The sequence below is a fragment of the Rhinoderma darwinii genome, chromosome 3 (assembly GCF_050947455.1).
Source record: "Rhinoderma darwinii isolate aRhiDar2 chromosome 3, aRhiDar2.hap1, whole genome shotgun sequence".
NCBI classification, from domain to species: domain Eukaryota; kingdom Metazoa; phylum Chordata; class Amphibia; order Anura; family Rhinodermatidae; genus Rhinoderma; species Rhinoderma darwinii.
The window spans coordinates 392,860,015-392,879,655 of NC_134689.1; the positions used below are offsets into that span (position 1 = coordinate 392,860,015).

At 43.6% G+C, this 19,641-nt stretch overlaps 1 long non-coding RNA gene across 1 annotated transcript in view; it reads left to right on the forward strand.

The window, feature by feature from the left end:
* The first annotated feature begins 13,667 nt into the window (after window positions 1–13,667).
* Window positions 13,668–19,641, forward strand: part of LOC142750136 (uncharacterized) — a 56,984-nt gene continuing 51,010 nt past the window's right edge. Inside the window, exon 1 of the long non-coding RNA XR_012882571.1 lies at window positions 13,668–13,999. This is a non-coding gene — a long non-coding RNA (uncharacterized LOC142750136). The remainder of the gene's footprint in view (window positions 14,000–19,641) is intronic.

Consider the following 19,641-nt stretch of genomic DNA (forward strand, 5'->3'; position numbering starts at 1 on the left):
TTAGATTGTAATGTAACACCTTTCAAGGTATTCATCTAGGGGTATAGTGAGAATTTTTAAATTGTGAAGTGACAACCCTCTAGGTATTCATCTAGGGGTATAATAAGAAATACTTTCATTTTAGTAACTAAGGAGGACAACCTGGAAAACCCGCAATGCAGGGAGAGGGAATGGCAGGTCCCACTACCAACCTACCCACCATTCCATAAAATCCAGCCCAAAAAATAAATCAAAGGCCTCAGCAAAAAAAGATTTGCTGAGACAACCAATCTCATCTGGATTTATTCCTCTCACCCAGATTTGCAACCTGGATGAGACAGACACTCCCTCGGGTCCTTGGTATAGTGAGAATTTGTAGTTTTGTTTTAGGTGTTTTTTAAAAAAAATTTAAATGATCAAATTTTAAATGGGGCTGGTCAGTAAAAAATGAATAATTGGTCATGGCCAATATGGGAGACAGAAAAGGTGAATGAAGAATAAATAAATTAAAAATCCAAGGAGGTATGGTAAATTTTGAAACATTGTTTCAAGCACAGGCCGGGATTTGTGGGACACGTCTCGCAATGGTATGTGGTGTCCTTACGAATGCCTCGCTTGGCGCACACATGGCATTTTTTGGGCGGCTTCTGTTTTTTTTCAGTGGGGGGGATTTCTGTGGGGAAATGCTGGCCGGGAATTATCCTGCTGACGGAAGAGCCGGATGAACTGCCCTCTCCTACCTGGTCATCAAATATCAGGGACTTGATGACCTTTTCCTGAAATTGCAGGAACGTATCCCCACTGCTGGCATATCTGCAGAGAACAAAGGCGTTATATAAAGCCATCTGTGTAAGATGCACAGACAGCTTTTTATACCATACCTTGGTCTTGCGCATGGCGCTGTATGGTTTTATGACCTGGTCAGACATGTCAACGCCACCCATATATTTGTTGTACTCCTGTACACAATATGGTTTGAGTGGTGGATCCACGTATGGGGACTAGGCTGCCTCTGCTGTCGTGAATGCTGGTCAGTATAAGGACGTCTCTTTTATCCTTATATTTCAGGAGGAGCAGATCGTCGCTGCAGACAGCTCTGCTCTCTCCTAATTTTAGGATCTGAGCCAGCAAAATTTTGGGGAGGCCCTTCTGATTTCTGCGGATTGTTCCGCACGCCAATGTGGATCTGGATGACAGAACTTTTAGCAATGGGACACTGTTATAAAAGTTGTCCAGGTAAAGATGATATCCTTTGCCAAGTAAAGGATGGATAAGATCCCATACGATCTTTTCACTAATTCCTAGGAAGGGGGGCATTCTGGGGGATCTATATGGGAGTCTTTCCCCTCATAAACCCTAAAAGAGTAGGTGTAACCGGTGGTACTTTCACATAGCTTGTAGAGTTTTATGCCGTACCGGGCTCTTTTATTGGGTAGATACTGCCTGAAGTGCAGTCTACCCTTGAAACTCACCAATGACTCATCCACCAAAATATTTTGTTGGGGGGTATAAGCTTGGGAAAAACTTTGGGAGTAGTTGACAATCAATGGTCTTATTTTATACAGCCTATCAAAATGTGGGTCCTGTGGGGGTGGGCAGTGACTATTGTCATTGTAATGCAGGAACTTTACGGTGGCTTCGAATCACATCCTTGTCATTACTGTGTGGTAAAGGGGGTTATTATATAAAATATTAGGGGACCAATAGTCTCTAATACTGGGCTTTTTTATGAGACCAAAACTTATAAAAATAAGCCCCAAAACTTCTTCAATCCCACTGCGTTTGTGGGGGTCCAATATTGGCCTCTCCCATAAAAAGAGTCGGGTTTCTGGGCGATAAGCTGTTCCGCATAGATGTTGGTCTGCTGGACCATTAAATCTAAAAGGGCGTCTGAAAAAAAAACTTTAAAATAATCAATGGGGCTGAAATCCGTAGTGTTAATTTGAATGCCGGAGGGGGCTGTAAATCCCGGCACCTGGGGGTTATAATTGTCTGCAGTTTCCCATGTTAGCTCAGGCAGAGCAGGTCCTACGGCTCTTCTGCGCCGATGGGGGGGGGGGGGGGGTGCAGACTCAGAGTCACTCGAACTGTGCTTCACCTTCACTTGCGCTGTCCGTATCGGAACACAGCATTTCAAATGCTTCCTCGGCTGTGAAGACTCTTTTTGTCATAATTTAGTTCAGCTACTAACTAACTAACAATTTTTTTGTAACTTTTCTTTTTAAATTTAAAATTATTATTTTTTTAACTTTTTTTAACAAAAAATAAACAGCGCTACTCTCAACTGAGGAATGAGAACAGACCAGCGACCCTGCTATATTCAAAGAGTAAGTGTACCCTACCTACCAGGGTGAAAACTAAATGAGACGTGGCATTGCTACCTAACAGGGAACTCGGTCAGTGGGCAATCTAGGAACACAGCAGGGTGATGGCGACCAGGTACTGCGACAGGTGATAGCTGGGCACAGATCACACAGCAGAAGGACACTGTGGGTGACTGAAATTATATAATTATATATTTTATAACCAGTGGGCACCAAAGGTGGTGATCACTGGTCAGTGGGCACAGTGGGCACAACAGGGGCAGATCGCAGTTTTTTTTTTTGTTTTTTTTAACAATTGTTCACTTTCCTCTTACTGGCTTCCAACTCTGACAAGCTCTCTGACAGAAATGAGCTTGTCAGAGCCGGAGATGCCGGCAAAACAAGTCTCCTGCGCTGTGATTTGCCTGTCAGTACTGACTGGCCAATCACAGCTCATGCCGGCATGGGACCACTCTGATAGGTCCTGTGCCGCGAGTCCTGCTCGGGAACTGTCTATGACAGTTGCAATCAGGACACTGTCACCATGTTTGTTGACATGGTGACAGTTTAAAGCTTGGGCGTAACTGTACGCCCTATTGCGGGAAATCACTTTGATTTCGGACGTACAGTCACGCCTAAAAGCGGGAAGGGGTTAAAAAAGCAAATGTATCTCGTCTCCTTCGATCTGTAAAGGCCACTCTGGAGTCTGATAAAGATTCAAAAGAGAAAACCAAAAAGGACAAGTTATTCTATTTCCCTATATCTAAAGACAAGGTTTTTTCCAGGTCATTCTGTCCTTACTGAGTGATTACAAAAAGAATGGGCCAAACCCCCTAAAAGGTTTGATCTAGGAGCAAGATTCAGATCTATCTATTGAGTGGATCCTCAATATGTTTCTCAGTGGGAAGCAGTACCACAACTAAACTTACCAGTGGCTAAACTTTCCAAAAAATCCATCTTCCCATCTGAGGATTCTGCCTTACTCCCTGATCCGATGGATAGGAAGGCTGATAGCTCTCTAAAAAAGACCTACCTAGCCTCAGCATCATCCTGTAAAGTGGCTTTCTCTTCTGTTTGTGTTGCCAGGTATCTAAGGATATGGCTAAGCCAACTTACACAAGACCTAAAAGATGCAGTGCCCAGGGAAGAAATACTAAAGTCACTTCCCTTAATGAAAAATGCAGGGATGCTCCATTGGATATTATCAGAATTTCCTCTAACTCTGGTGTCCGTCAACTCAGCCAGAAGAGCTTTATGGATAAAGTAGTGGAATGGGGATATGACTGCAAAATATAATTTCCATAACTTACCGTTCCAGTCAGATAGTGTGTTTGGTCCTCAATTACTTGATATTCTTAAAGCTCTTTCAGATGGGTCAGACTTTTCCCTCAAGCCAGAAAGCCTCTTAACAGTCCTAGGTTTTTTTCGTTACAAAAGAAAGTGATCACCAAGTTGCAATAGCAACCCTAGTTTCCAGAGTAAACAGGGCATGTATAGGCCAAGAGAAGACGCCAGTTTCAAAAAGAAACAAAATAATCCAAAAATTAATGACCTATGACGCCAGAAACCCGGGTCATTCCAGTGGGAGGAAGGTTAAAGAGGCTCTGTCACCAGATTTTGCAACCTCTATCTCCTATTGCAGCAGATCGGCGCTGCAATGTAGATAAGAGTAACGTTTTTTTGTTTTTTTTTAAACGAGCATTTTTGGCCAAGTTATGACCATTTTTATATTTATGCAAATGAGGCTTTCTAAAGTACAACTGGGTGTGTTTAAAGTTAAAGTACAAGTGTGCGTGTATTGTGTATGTACATCTGGGCGTGTATTGTGTATGTACATCTGGGCGTTTTATTTCTTTTACTAGCTGGGCGTTATGAATAGAAGTGTATGATGCTGACGAATCAGCATCATCCACTTCTCTTCGTCAACACCCAGCTTCTGGCAGTTCACAGACGCACAGCGTGTTCTCCAGAGATCACGCTGTGACGTCACTTCCTGCCCCAGGTCCTGCATCGTGTCGGACGAGCGAGGACACCGGCACCAGGCGACAGAGGCTACATCGACTTACCTGCAAACGCCGATGCTGCTGCAGAATCAACTGTATCCTCTGTCGCCTGGTGCCGATGTGTCCTCGCTCGTCTGACACGATGCAGGACCTGGGGCAGGAAGTGACGTCACAGCGTGATCTCTGGAGAACACGCTGTGTGTCTGTGCACTGCCAGAAGCTGGGTGGTAACGAAGAGAAGTGGATGATGCTGATTCGTCAGCATCATACACTTCTATTCACAACGCCCAGCTAGTAAAAAAAGTAAAAACGGGCAGATGTACATACACAATACACGCCCACTTGTACTTTAACTTTAAACACGCCCAGTTGTACTTTAGAAAGCCTCATTTGCATAAATATAAAAATGGTCATAACTTGGCCAAAAATGCTCTTTTAAAAAAAACAAAAACGTTACTCTTATCTACATTGCAGCGCCGATCTGCTGCAATAGGAGATAGGGGTTGCAAAATCTGGTGACAGAGCCTCTTTAAGTCATTTTGCATCCGTATGGTTAAAAACCTCTTCAGACGCATTGTTGTCCTCTACAGTAGATGTAAGATAATCCCTGGAGTTTAGACTCTTCCCCCTGACAGGTTCTTTTTCAACCAAGCAAATCCTTTTATTCTTCAGCTAGTCCAAAGGTGCATTGGAACTAGACAAGTGAGCATTAGAACTAGTACCATCCAATCAAAACATGGCACGAGTGTACTCCAGAATTTTTCAGTACCAAAGCCAGACAACAGGTGGCGTTTGATTATACCGTGTTTCCCCGAAAGTAAGACAGTGTCTTACTTTCTTTTTATCCCCAAAATCCCCACTATGTCTTACTTTCGGGGTATGTCTTATATTGCGTTGCGTTGCTCGATTTTCTAGATAGTCACTGTTCATGGTGCTGAAAGAGTTAAACTGTTTCAGCACCATGGACAGTGACTTCCGATCCCAATAAACATGAACCTGTCAAAAAAAAAGAAGTTCTGACTTACCGATAACTCCCGGCGTCTTCCTCCAGTCTGACCTCCCGGGATGACAATTCAGGCCAAGTGACAGCTCCAGCCAATCACAGGCCAAGCACAGCCTGCAGCGGTCACATGGACTGGCGCGTCATCCAGGGAGGTGGGGCCCGATGTCGAGAGGCGCGTCACCAAGGACGCGTCACCAAGGCAACGGCCGGGAAGTTCTCGGTAAGTACGAACTTTTTCTTTTTTTCACGGCATTCACTGTCGAGGGTGCTGAAAGAGTTAGCTCTTTCAGCACCTTGGACAGTGACGGGCGGCGACTAGACTCATCTCTATGATGGCGGCTGCGCGAAAATCACGCAGCCGCGCATCAGAAATACCCCCGTGTTTCCCCGAAAGTAAGACATATGTCTTACTTTCGGGGTACGGCTTATATTAGCCGACCCCCCTGAAACCCCCGATACGTCTTACAATCGGGGGTGTCTTACTATCGGGGAAACACGGTAGATCTCACTAACCTGAACAAATTTCTAGCCAAGAAGAAATTCTAAATGGAGAATATTCGATCTGTAAGTAATATTCTATAGGACAGTTACATGGCATCTGTCGATCTAACAGATGCATTATTCCATGTTCCCATACTACAGAAACATTATACACTCTAGGAGAACATGGGTTTCTCATAAACCGAAAAATCGCTACTGTCCCCGATCCAGGAGATAAAATTTCTAGGCTTTGTAATAAACTTATCTTATGACAATAAAGCTGTCCACAGTACGGAGAGAGAAAATTTTAGCATCAATTTCTCATCTCATTCTCACTCGCAAGGTCACCATTCGTTCTGCCATGAAAGTCCTGGGTCTACTAACATCCTCAATAGATTACGTCCCGTGGGCCAAAGCTCACATGAGAGTCTTGCAGCAGAATATCCTGTCATCTTGGAACAAGATCCCAATTCATTTGGACAAGTTCATATTCTTGGAATCCCTCACCAAAATAGAGCTGAGATGGTGGCTAAAACTTCATATTCTCTCAGCCGGGAAGTCCCTAGTGTATCAATCTCAAACGGTGATCACTATGGATGCCTCCTTCTCGGGCTGGGGTGCCCATGTAGGGGAACTTTGGAGGAAACGGTCTTGGTCTCGTCATGAGAAGACTCTGCCGTCCAATCTCAGAGATCTCAGAGCAACAAAATTATAGCTAATTAATTTCCAATCCATTCTAAAAAAATCTAAGTATTTTATTACAAACAGGCAACCTGGCATCTATTACATAAAAAACATCAGGGGGGCACCAGGAGTTGTCAACTGTCCAGAGAATGCAGGAGCATCATGAAATGGTCGGAATGCAACCTCTTAACCATCACAGCTATTCATATACAAGGTTCTCTCAATTTGAAGGCGGATTGGCTGAGTTGCAACCCTCTATATCCAGGCGAATGGTGTCTACACCCAAAAATTTTCAGTTTAACCCCTTAAGGACACAGCCTGTTTTGGCCTTTAGGACAAGGCCGAATTTTTCAAATCTGACGTGTTAATTTATGTGGTAATAACTTTGGAATGCTTTTAGCTATCCAAGCGATTTTGAGATTGTTTTCTCATGACATATTGTACTTTATGTTAGTTTAAAAAAATTGGTCGATAAATTTAATATTTATTTGTGAAAAACACCAACATTTAGAGAAAATTTGCAAAAATGTATCTGCTTGCAAAACAGATAGTAATACCACACATAATAGTTACTAGTTAACATTTCCTATATGTCTACTTTATATTTGCATTGTATTTTTAACATTCTTTTATTTTTCTAGGACGTTACAAGGCTTAGAACTTTATCAGAAATTTCTCACATTTTCAAGAAAATTTCAAAAGCCTATTTTTGTATGGACCAGTTCAGTTCTGAAGTGGCTTTGAGGGGCCTATATATTAGAAAGTCCTCATAAATCACCCCATTTTAAAAACTGCACCCCTCAAAGTATTTAAAACAGCATTTAGAAAGTTTCTTAACCCTTTAGGTGTTTCACAGGAATTAAAGCAAAGTAGTGGTGAAATTTACAAATTAAATTTTTTGGGCTGAAATTAATATGTAATACATTTTTTCTGTACTACCGAAGGTTTTACCAGAGAAACGCAAATCAATATTTATTGCCCAAATTCTGCAATTTTTAGAAATATCACATATGTGGCCATAGTGCGGTAATGGACTGAACTACAGACCTCAGAAGCAAAGAAGCACCTAGTGGATTTTGGGGCCTCCTTTTTATTACAATATATTTTAGGCACCATGTCAGGGTTGGAGAGGTCTTGTAATGCCAAAACAGTAGAAACCCCCCAAAAGTGACCCCATTTTGGAAACTACGCCCTCAATGAATTTTTATAGGGGTATAGTGAGCATTTTGACCCCACAGGTTTAATGCTGAATTTATTTGAATTGGGCCGTGAAAATGAAAATGTAATTTTTTTCCGAAAAACATAGAAGTTTTTAATTTTTACAAGGAATAAAGGACAAAAAGCACCCCAACATTTGTAAAGCATATTCTCCCGATTACAGGAATACCCCAAATGTGGTAATAACTTTCTGTTTGGACCTACTGCAGTTGTCAGAAGGTCAGGAGAGCCATTTGGATTTTGGAGCGCAGATTTTTCTGGAATGGTTTTTGGGTGCCATGTCACATTTGCAACACCATGGAGGGACCAAAACAGTGTAAACCGCCCAAAAGTGACCCCATTTTGGAAACCACCCCTCAAGGAATTTTTCTAGGTGTATAGTGAGCATTTTGACCCCACAGGTTTTATGCTGAATTTATTTGAATTAGGCCGTGAAAATCAAAATCTATTTTTTTTTCTGAAAAAACAGACATTTTTAATTTTTACAGGGAATAAAGGAGAAAAAGCACCCCAACACTTATAAAGCAAATTCTCCCGATTACAGGAATACCCCATATGTGGTAATAAATTGCTGTTTGGACCCACAGCAGGGATTAGAAGGTGAGGAGTGCCATTTGGGTTTTGCACAGATGGTTTTTGGGTACTATGTCACATTTGCAGGGACCCTGATGTATCAGTCCAGTGGAAACCCCAAAGAAGTGGGGTTTCCATTTTGGAAACTACACCCTCAAGGAATTTATTCATGGTTGTAGCTGGTAGTTTGAGCCTACATTTTGTTGGAGGAATTGATGCATAACCGGTGTAAAATTACAATTTAGATATATTTTTTCTCACAAATGTGTCATTTATAGGACATTTTTCTTCGTATCCAGTACATAACACTAAGGAAATGTACCCCATTGTTTATTTAGCTGTTTCTCTTGTTCAAAATTACCCCCACTTAGGCAGAAATCTGATGATTGTCAACATGGTAAGGCCCAAAAGCAAAGGAATACCCTGTAGTTTTCAGAATATAGCTTCCACTTACGGAGGATTTCAGCTGACAGAACAATGTAACACCTCCAGAAGTGACCCCATTTTTAAAATCAGATCCTGAAAGTATTCATTTAGTGATTATGTTGACCATATATTTTTAGCTGGAATTATGGGAAAGCATAAAACTGAAATGCCTTGTGGCTTTTTGGGCCTAGTGAGATAAATTCCAGGCACAATATTCTGAAGTGACAGAGCAGAAAACACCGTCCTCCAGTATTCATCTAGGGGTATAATGAAATTGTTTGTTTTATTTGAGGTATAATTCCAATTTTTAAATGGGCACTAATGTAATGGAAATAGGGATAATATATCTGTACGTCTATATGAAAAGAGCAAAAGGAGGTTTTAGTGTTCCGAATCTGACGTTCTATCACCATGCTGCCATACTAGACCAACTCAAAGAATGGTGGCTCCCTCATTCTGATAAGAAATGGGTAGACATAGAAAAAGCTTCCCTAGGAGTAGATAACTTAAAAAATATATTGTACTCAAAAGCCATTAAACATAGGCCAGAACACGGCTCCACATCTACAGTACGGGCTACTTTACAAATTTGGAACAATTTTACTAAATATAAACAAAATAAAGAAAATCCCATTCCAAATCTTGAATGACTTTCTTCCAGATCTAGACATAAACAGCTGGATAAACGCAGGCTTAACATAGATGATCTATATGTGGAAAATAATCTCTGTTGCTTCTCTGACTTATCATTCAGATACAAACTAGATAAAACTCAATTCTACAAATTTCTACAAATGAGAACGATTATGAGAGAAATTCCATATCCATTCCTCTCCCTACCTATGCCGGCTTCTATGTACTTAAATAACCAATTAAAAACAATTACACGTTTTATCAGATTGGTTCCCAATCACTTACTTTTGAAAATCAAATACATATATCTAAATGGCATAGAGATCTGAACGGCCAATTTTCAAGAGACCAGTGGTTAAGAGCGTTCTCCATCTCTCTTAAAGAGGCTCTGTCACCAGATTTTGCAGCCCCTATCTGCTATTGAAGCAGATCGGCGCTGCAATGTAGATTACAGTAACGTTTTTATTTTTAAAAAACGAGCATTTTTGGCCAAGTTATGACCATTTTTGTAGTTATGCAAATGAGGCTTGCAAAAGTCCAAGTGGGTGTGTTTAAAAGTAAAAGTCCAAGTGGGCGTGTATTATGTGCGTACATCGGGGCGTTTTTAATACTTTTACTAGCTGGGCGTTCTGATGAGATGTAACATCCACTTCTCTTCAGAACGCCCAGCTTCTGGCAGATCACGCTGTGACGTCACTCACAGGTCCTGCATCGTGTCAGACGAGCGAGGACACATCGGCACCAGAGGCTTCAGTTGATTCTGCAGCAGCATCGGCGTTTGCAGGTAAGTCGATGTAGCTACTTACCTGCAAATGCTGATGCTGCTGCAGAATCATCTGTAGCCTCTGGTGCCGATATGTCCTCGCTCGTCTGACACGATGCAGGACCTGTGAGTGACGTCACAGCGTGATCTCTCGAGAACACGGCTGTGTCTGCACTGCCAGAAGCTGGGCGTTGTGAAGAGAAGTGGATGATACTTCTCGTCAGAGCGCCCAGCTAGTAAAAGTATTAAAAACGCCCCGATGTACGCACATAATACACGCGCACTTGGACTTTTACTTTAAACACACCCACTTGGACTTTTGCAAGCCTCATTTGCATAACTACAAAAATGGTCATAACTTGGCCAAAAATGCTCGTTTTTTAAAAATAAAAACGTTACTGTAATCTACATTGCAGCGCCGATCTGCTGCAATAGCAGATAGGGGTTGCAAAATCTGGTGACAGAGCCTCTTTAAATCCTCTTCCTGTACTAATCATCAAGAATTATATTATAAAATATTCTATAGATGGTATCTCACTCCGTATAAACTTTCCAGAATATATAGTGATGCATCTCCCCAATGTTGGAGAGGTTGTAACCATTTGGGATCCATACTTCACATATTTTGGGAATGTCCTTTATTATTAACCTTTTGGCAATCTATTAGCGCACTACTAAATGAGATTACAACTCAAAATATCAACCTCACGCCGGAACTTGGGTTACTACGGCTTGGAATTGATGTTATTCCCAAACAATTCCAAACTGTATTATGTCATATTTTAATATCTGCCACATCAGCTGTAGCGTTCAGATGGAAAACATGTAACGTCCCGACCATCACAGACATCATTAAAAAAGTCAATACAATACGCAACATTTTTTGTAGGGCCGTCTCTTTTTTTCAGTGGGGGGAATTTCGGCTGGGAAGTGCTGTCCCGGTACAACTCTTTTGGCCTGACTTCCATGGGATGTGCTTGCACCCTCTTCTGCCCGGTCTTCGTCCAGTGATTGCTTTATTACCTGTTCTTGATATTCAAGATACCGGGCATTTTTTCCTGTCTTGCGGTATAATATAAAGGAATTACACAGTGCTGTTTGAATTAAGTGCACTGCAACGTTTTTACCAGACGCGTGACTTGCGCATCGCGTTGTATGGCTGTAATAATTGGTCAGCCGGGTCCACCCCTCCCATGTGCTGGCTGTATTCTTGTATGCACACAGGCTTGAGGGCTGTGGCGTTACCTCCTCTTACAGGAAGAGGGGTGCTGCTGTCCGCATGAATAGACGTGGGGATGAAGACGTCTTTTTTGTCCCTAAACTTAGTCAGCATAATGTTTACATTACACAGGGACCTGCTTTCGCCAGTTCTCAATTTTTGATCCACCAGATTTTGGGGAGGCCTCTTTCATTCCTCCTTACTGTACCACAGGCCACTGTCCCTTTTTCAAACAGACACTTGAAAAGAGGGATGCTGGTATAAAAATTGTCTATGTATAGGTGATACCCTTTACTTAGCAGGGGGTATAAAATGTCCCAGACAATTTTGGCACTTATGTTGAGGCTGGTGGGGCATTCTGGTGGACAGATCTGGGAATCTTTTCCCTCGTAGATACGGAATCTGTGAGTGTACCCACTTTCACTCTCACAGAGCTTGTCAATTTTGATTCTGTATCTTGCACGTTTACTTGGCAAATATTGCCGGAATCCCAACCTCCCCTTGAACAACACAAGGGACTCGTCGATGGCAATCATTTTTTGTAGGGTGTATGCCTCTGAAAATTTCTCATTAAAATGAGTCAGTAGTGGCCTAATTTCGAATAGTCTGTCGTGGGTAGGAACACCAGGGGCAGGGCACTGGCTGTTATCGGTGCAATGCAGAAATGTTAACAGCGCTTCAAACCGTGTTCTCATCATTCCTGCCCTGTACGTTGGCATATCATATAATACATCAGTGGACCAATAGGACCGTATGGTGGGGTTTTTAATAAGCCATATTCAGAAAAAGCCCCCAAAACTTTCACATTTCTGCGGAATCAGTGGGATGCCACATCTGGCTTCTTGCATAGTAAGAGGTGGGGTGACTTGCCAGAAATTGTGATGAGTACAAATTGGTTTGTGTAACCATCAGGTTCACTAACTCTTCTGTGAAAAAGATTTAAAAAAAATCCAGTTTGCTGTACCCGGTGGTGTCAATTTTTATTTCCGAGGCATAAATTAAAGGGTTATTCCCAAGTTGAGTCTTTTTTTTATTTATTTTTTCTTAATACATCCTAAGCATAAATAAAAATATAAATATATTGCTCTAAAAAAAAATTTTAATAATCATTCCCTAAGGCCTCATGCACACGACCGTATTTTTTCCCACCCGTAAATACTGGCGTAAATACGGGTCCGGTGTCACACGTATTCCACCCGTATTTACGAGCACGTTTTTGGCGGCAAAATAGCACTGCACTAATCGGCAGCCCCTTCTCTCTATCAGTGCAGGATAGAGAGAAGGGACAGCCTTTTCTGTAATAAAAGTTAAAGAAATTCATACTTACCCGGCCGTTGTCTTGGTGACGCGTCCCTCTCTTCACATCCAGCCCGACATCCCTGGGTGACGCGGCAGTCCATGTGACCGCTGCAGCCTGTGATTGACCTGTGATTGGCTGCAGCGGTCACATGGCCTGAAACGTCATCCAGGACGTCGGGCCGGATGTCGAGAGAGACGCGTCACCAAGGCAACGGGCGGGAGACCGGACTGGAGGAAGCAGGAAGTTGTCGGTAAGTATGAACGTCTTTTATTTTTTACAGGTTTTTATTCTGATCGGTAGTCACTGTCCAGGGTGCTGAAAGAGTTACTGCCGATCAGTTAACTCTTTCAGCTCCCTGGACAGTGACTATTTACTGACGTCGCTTAGCAACGCTGCCGTAATGACGGGTGCACACATGTAGCCACCCGTCATTACGGGAGCTCCATAGACTTCTATGGACTGTCCGTGCCGTTATTACGGCCTGAAATAGGACATGTTCTATCTTTTTCAACGGCACGGGCACCTTCCCGTGAGAAAACGGGAAGGCACCCGTCGCCAATAGAAGTCTATGAGCCCGTTATTACGGGTCGTAATCACGACCCGTAATAACGGGAGTTTTTACGGTCGTGTGCATGAGGCCTGACTCCCTTTTTCCTCAACTAGATAATGCAGCTAGTGCTGGTTATATTTTCTAAAAGCTCTGTTAGTGCGCGCTCCCGACGTCGTTAGATGCTACCCCCCCTCCCTTCCCATTGGGACTCCTATGAGTGTAGTTTCCAACACAACACTCTAACCAGGAATTCCTGTCCTGGAGGAGCCCCCGACTGTAGGGTCCGTGGTGTAGTCTGCACATAAATCAACTGTACGAGACAGCGTCCTGCTCTGTCTCCTGTCGGCAGTACAGCAGCCCGCCCTTATACACTGACACACTGATACAGCGGTGGCTTCCTTACAGCAGATGAGAGCACAGGAGACCGAGCAGGACGCTGTCTCATACAGCTGATTTATGTGCAACTTACACCACGGACAGCGGCCAGTCCATGCTGCATAAGTATGTAACGCACAATGTTACATACCAGTCCTGATAAGGGCTCAGCTCGGCTGGCCTTTAGTGATGTGCCGAGTACAGGACGGCTCCAGGGCTACTGCGCATGCCTGGGGCCGTCCTATAGACTTGAATAGAACCCCAGAGGTGGTCGGGCAGGGAGCTACTGCACATGCTCTAGCATGCTCGTTCCCGAGATCCCGGCCACCCTCACTGCAAAATAAAGATGTAGAACAGCGCAGGCGCGGCCACCGCTAGAGGAAAGCAGTGGTGGCCGGATCCCTAGGCAACGAGCAATAAACAAAGAGGGGCTGTCAGTAAGATGGAGCCAGGATATCTTGCAAAGTACAGCATTTAAAAAAAAAAGAAGGTATTTACAAAAATTTCTAATTTTAGGTTGTTAATCTTTACAGCTATATTTGTCAAGATGGGAACATCCCTTTAATTCTGGAATTTGGCGAGAAAACATATTTGGGGGCACCCAATTGGAGTCACTTGACTGACTATCACTCTGTCTACTCCACCTTTGTGGGGGTTCTTCACTATCAGTTGATGAGGACATTATTAGGAAATGTTCCTCATCATCACTGGCGGTATCTGTGTCTGAACACAGCATGGTGTAGGCCTCCTCCACGGGGTACATCTGTTTAGCCATACTAGAATAGGCACGTTTTATATTTCTGACTAGAAAAACACTTGAAAACTCAGCACAAAAAACCTACCTAAATTATTATACTAAATGCATATAACTTGCAATACAACTACCTATATTTTTTTATGACAAAACAAAAACAGCGCATGAAACGTCAGCGCACGGTGGGAGATAACACAACTTTACAGACCTAAACTAACCGAACCTAATCTACTATACTAGACCTAACCTACTGTAATATATATATATACCTAGAAAAAAGAATATACATATTGTAAAGGATCTGCCAGGCACAGCTTCGGGGTTAACGCCCATAGGTAATCAGTCTGCACCTGCTTCTATGTCTGTGAGACTGACTCCATCTTCCACCACTCAGGGTGGCAGGCTTAGGAGTGGGAGAGCCTATCACAGCCTGGCCAGACTCAGCTAGCTCCCGCCCTCTGTCTATTTATACCTGCCTTTCCTGTTCCTCCTTGCTTGTGATTCTTCTCATTTGGTTTCCTGGCCCTGCTGCAGCTTCTTGTACTATTGTCCTTGCTTCTTATTGACCCCGGCTTGCTGACTACTCTCCTGCTCTGCGTTTGGCACCTCGTACACTCCTGGTTTGACTCGGCTTGTTCACTTCTCTTGTTGCTCACGGTGTTGCCGTGGGCAACTGCCCTTTCTCCCCCTAGCTCTGTGTACCCTTGTCTGTTTGTCTGTCGTGCACTTATTGAGCGTAGGGACCGTCGCCCAGTTGTACCCCGTCGCCTAGGGCGGGTCGTTGCAAGTAGGCAGGGACTGAGTGGTGGGTAGATTAGGGCTCACTTGTCTGTCTCCCCACCCCCGTCATTACACATATTAACACAACTATCTATTTTTCTTTTTTTTTCTTTTTAACAGGACAAACAAACTGACAGCTCCTAAACATCTCCCCAAAGGTCAAGGAGCAGTTCAGGGGCATTATAGAGGTCTCTAGGGAGTTTATTTCTGATTTTGACACTGGGACACGCTAAATTATAGCTGTTCTCTCCGATCTCCTCACAACTGTGACAGGAATGAGGAGATCGGAGCTGCGGAAGGTGTTTTTTTTTTCACATTTTGGCTGTGATTGGTCAGTCTGGACCGACTGCCACTCTGCCTGCTCCGCCTTTGTGGGGGTTCTTCACTATCACTTGATGTGTGCTGTGACCGTTTAACTGCAGGACGAGAATGTTCCTCCTAATGCGGCAAGCACCCGCTGCTCACGACGAGTATTCTCGTCCTGTGTTGGCAAGAGGTTAATCTCTTAGAATGGGGTCTCATGGGACAACAAGAAGACATTGAAATTCTGCTCCCTCTCCCGAAAGGGCAATTCCATGTCTATAGACGGTCTACCGATCACCTGGTCCAACATGTTGATTTATGTGTGTCCCGTCCCCCTGTATCACTCATACAGAAGGTCCTCAGAAAGATTCTGGACGAACAAGCAGAAGCAACAGCAGTGGTTCCTTTCTGGCCACGTCGGGTTTGGTTTTGGAGACTTCCAGCCCGGCAAGATCTTCTCATCCAGAAAGGGTTCTTTCATCTGCAAGTACAACATTTTCTCTTAACTGCTTGGAGACTGAGCGGGAAACCCTGATACAATCAGGTCTATCCAACAACATGATCAAAACAGTCCTGTCAGTCAGAAAACAAGCCACAATTTCTGTATATAACAGAATCTGAAGAACATACAAGGAATGATTTTCCTCTAAGGCCGGGTTCACACACCCTATTTACGGACGTAATTCGGGCGTTTTAGCCTCGAATTACGTCCGAAAATACGGCTCCAAAGCGTCGGCAAACATCTGCCCTTTCATTTGAATGGGCTTTACGATGTTATGTGCCGACGGTCATTTTTTTTACGCGCCGCTGTCAAAAGACGCCCACGTCAAAGTCACTTCTTGAGACGTAATTGGAGCCATTTTCCATTGACTCCATGGAAAAACAGCTCCAATTATGTCTGTAATAGACGCTGCGAAAAGCGCCTGCACGTGCCAATACGTCTGAAATTACGGCGCTGTTTTCTCCTGAAAACAGCTCCGTAATTTCAGCCGTAATCGACGCTGCCGTGTGAACATACCCTAACAATGTTATACCTGATGTTCTTGCCTCTCTACTTCAATTTCTTCAAGAAGGCTAAGACAAAGCCCTCAAATACAAAACCTTGAAGGTCCATTTCACGACGATAAATGCCCAACTTGAATCAAAATTCTCAAACCAAAGCCTTCAGGAATCTCAATCCTGTTTCACATAACCCATTACCTTGATGGGATTTGCCTCTCGCTCTTCAAGCATTGACAGCCTCTCCATTTGAACCTATTTCAGAAGCAAGACTCAAACATATCTCTTTTAAAGCTTTATTCCTTTAGAATTAGTCAGTTACAAGCTCTATCATGCAGGGAAACATACCTCCATATTGTTCAAGATTGCATTACACTGCGTACACTTCCAGGTTTTGTCCCCAAGGTCCCCTATACTGCCAATATTGCACAAGAGATCTGTCTACCTGTCTTCTTTCCAAATCTAAAAAATGAAAATCAAGTAACCTTACACACTCTGGAGCAAACCAAAAATTTTAGGAAAACACAATCTTTATTTTTACAATTCCACGGTAATGCTAAAGGACAAAAAGCCAGTAAAGCCACTTTGTCTGGGTGTATCAAAGACACTATTAGGGAGTATTACTCTCTCGTGGATCAAACATCTCCTATAAATGTTAGAGCACACTCAACTTGATCCACTAGAAGTGTACCTGTAAAGATAAAAATATTTTTGACATGTGTTCCTTTTAACATAGAAAACTTTTCAATATATTATATTTATCTTACTGCAAGCGTTAGCCTGCTATGCTGTTGTCTTCTTCCCTGTCTTGCTGCTCCTCCGTCTCTTGTCTCTTCTACTTCGGCAGTCCCCGCTCGTTGTCAATTGGTATCCGTAGACAGCAACATCAGACACTGGCTACGGATTCTATGCAGAACAGAGGCTGAGGGGGAGGCACCACGTTGACGTGCGCTCTGCCTGGGACTCCTGCTCTGCTCCTAACATTATTATATATACACACAACAGTGTTATTGTGATGTCAGGTGCACATATCAAAAGGTAACCCTTAAACTGGTGCTGTTCCCTTTTGGCAAATCAATCAACTAAATTCTAGTGTTTGCGTTACCGGCCATGGGGAGGGCGCCACGGGTGCCCTCATGCCCGGTGTCGCTTCTAGCAGCCGCTATGCCTGCTACAGGGGTAGCGAAGCCACTGAGTGAAGAAGAGCACGGGCGGAAAGGCGGCTGCTGAGTCGCTGGGCCTGGGCGCTTCCGAAACAAGCAGGGGAATGGAGCCAGCGCAGCGCCCCCTTCTACATGCTGGAGTGATGCGCCCTGTGCAATGGCACAGGTCACACACCCCTAAGGCTGGCCCTGGGTGCCACACACAGCCCGCTGCCCCCCTTGTAGATAGCGCCACACACATCCCCTTGTATATAACGCCACACTCCCCCCCACTTTTAAATAGCGCCACACTCCCCCCTGGTACTTAGCGCCACACTGTAAACAGAGCAGAGAGCGGTAGCCTACCGCTACCACTCTCCACTCTGCCTGACGTGACTCACCGGAGGAGCCGAGGAGGTCATGCGGCGCAGTTCCTTCTGACTAGGGTCGGTGACAGCCTGGGAGTGGACCAGTCCAGTCACCTGACCTGAGTCACCTGACCTCATGTCACTGACGTGAGGTCAGGTGACAGGACTGGTCCACTTCCGGGCCGTCACAGACCCCAGTCAGAATGCTGCCACATGAACTCCTGGCTCTTCCTAACGCTGATCGCTGCTTCAGGTGCCCTACATACAGGGTGCCTATCAGCAGCGATCAGCTGCTATGCGGCGCCCCACCCTTCCCTACCACCTAGATGTGCCCGGGGCACATGCCCCAACTGCCCCCCCTAGCTACTCCCCTGATGTGGCTGTCGCTAGCACTTGGGCCCTCTCCGGTGCTAGCGACGCCACCGCGGATGAGGGGGCCCACTGTAATGATGATCTGCCACTGATTGCAGCACTTGTCTGTCTTTACTCTTGCCATGCAGAAGCCGTCCGTATAGATACTATATGCTGGGGAGAGATTGCAGCAGTAGATTCTGTGACCTTATTAGCTGAGCACGAGTTAAAAGCAAAGCATCCTGGGATATAAGGGCACAAGCTCTGGCTTCAATTTCCTTGGCTGTCACAATCAGGAAGTGCCTGCCCATTTCAATATGCAGCAAGAGAAGATTTTACTTTTACTGTCTGACATGTATTATGGCTGGATCTCGGGCTAGGAAGTAGCTATCTGCATAATATAGGTATTGTTGGAATTGTTTTGAAAGGCTCTATTCAGCTGTGCAAAAAATTATTTTTAGGCAATGTCATTGGAGGTACGCTTTAAGCTTCCTGGGCAGAGTTCGGTAGTGTACCCCTGGACCAAATATGCAGAGCAGCTACCCGGTCTTCACGATCAGCATTTATCCGGCACTACAGATTATACATATCTGCCAATTATGCTAGAAAAGGCGACTGGAACTCCTATCCAATAAAATTGCTTTACAAATCTCAATGGTGTGCTGCCGACGCACGATAAGGAAAGCTAAAATTTGCTTACCGAAATTTTAATTTCCTGGAGTCCGGAGGCAGCACAACTTCCCTCCCTTATAAATAAATCATATCGCTACTTATCATACTTTGTGGTGGGTGTTCCTGTGCCTCTGTATAGGCGAATCACTGGCTAATTACTTATCAATCATTATTGCTTATTAATCTGTTTCTTCTAATTGTATCCAGGGAATAAAATATCTCAATGGTGTGCTGCCTCTGGACTCCAGGAAATGAAAATTTCCGTAAGCAAATTTTAGCTATAATACTGCCCCCTACATACAAGAATATAACTACTATAATACTTCCCCCTATATACAAGAATATAATTACTATAATACTACCCCTATATACAAGAATATAACTACTATAATACTGCCACCTATGTACAAGAATATAACTACTATAATACTACCCCCTATATACAAGAATATAACTACTATAATACTTCCCCCTATGTACAAGAATATAACTACTATAATACTACCCCCTATATACAAGAATATAACTACTATAATACTTCCCCCTATGTACAAGAATATAACTACTATAATACTGCCCCATATGTACAAGAATATAACTACTATAATACTGCTCCCTATGTACAATATAACTACTATAATACTGCCCCCAATATACAAGAATATAACTACTATAATACTGCTCCTATATACAAGAATATAACTACTATAATACTGCTCCCTATATACAAGAATATAACTACTATAATACTGCCCCCTATATA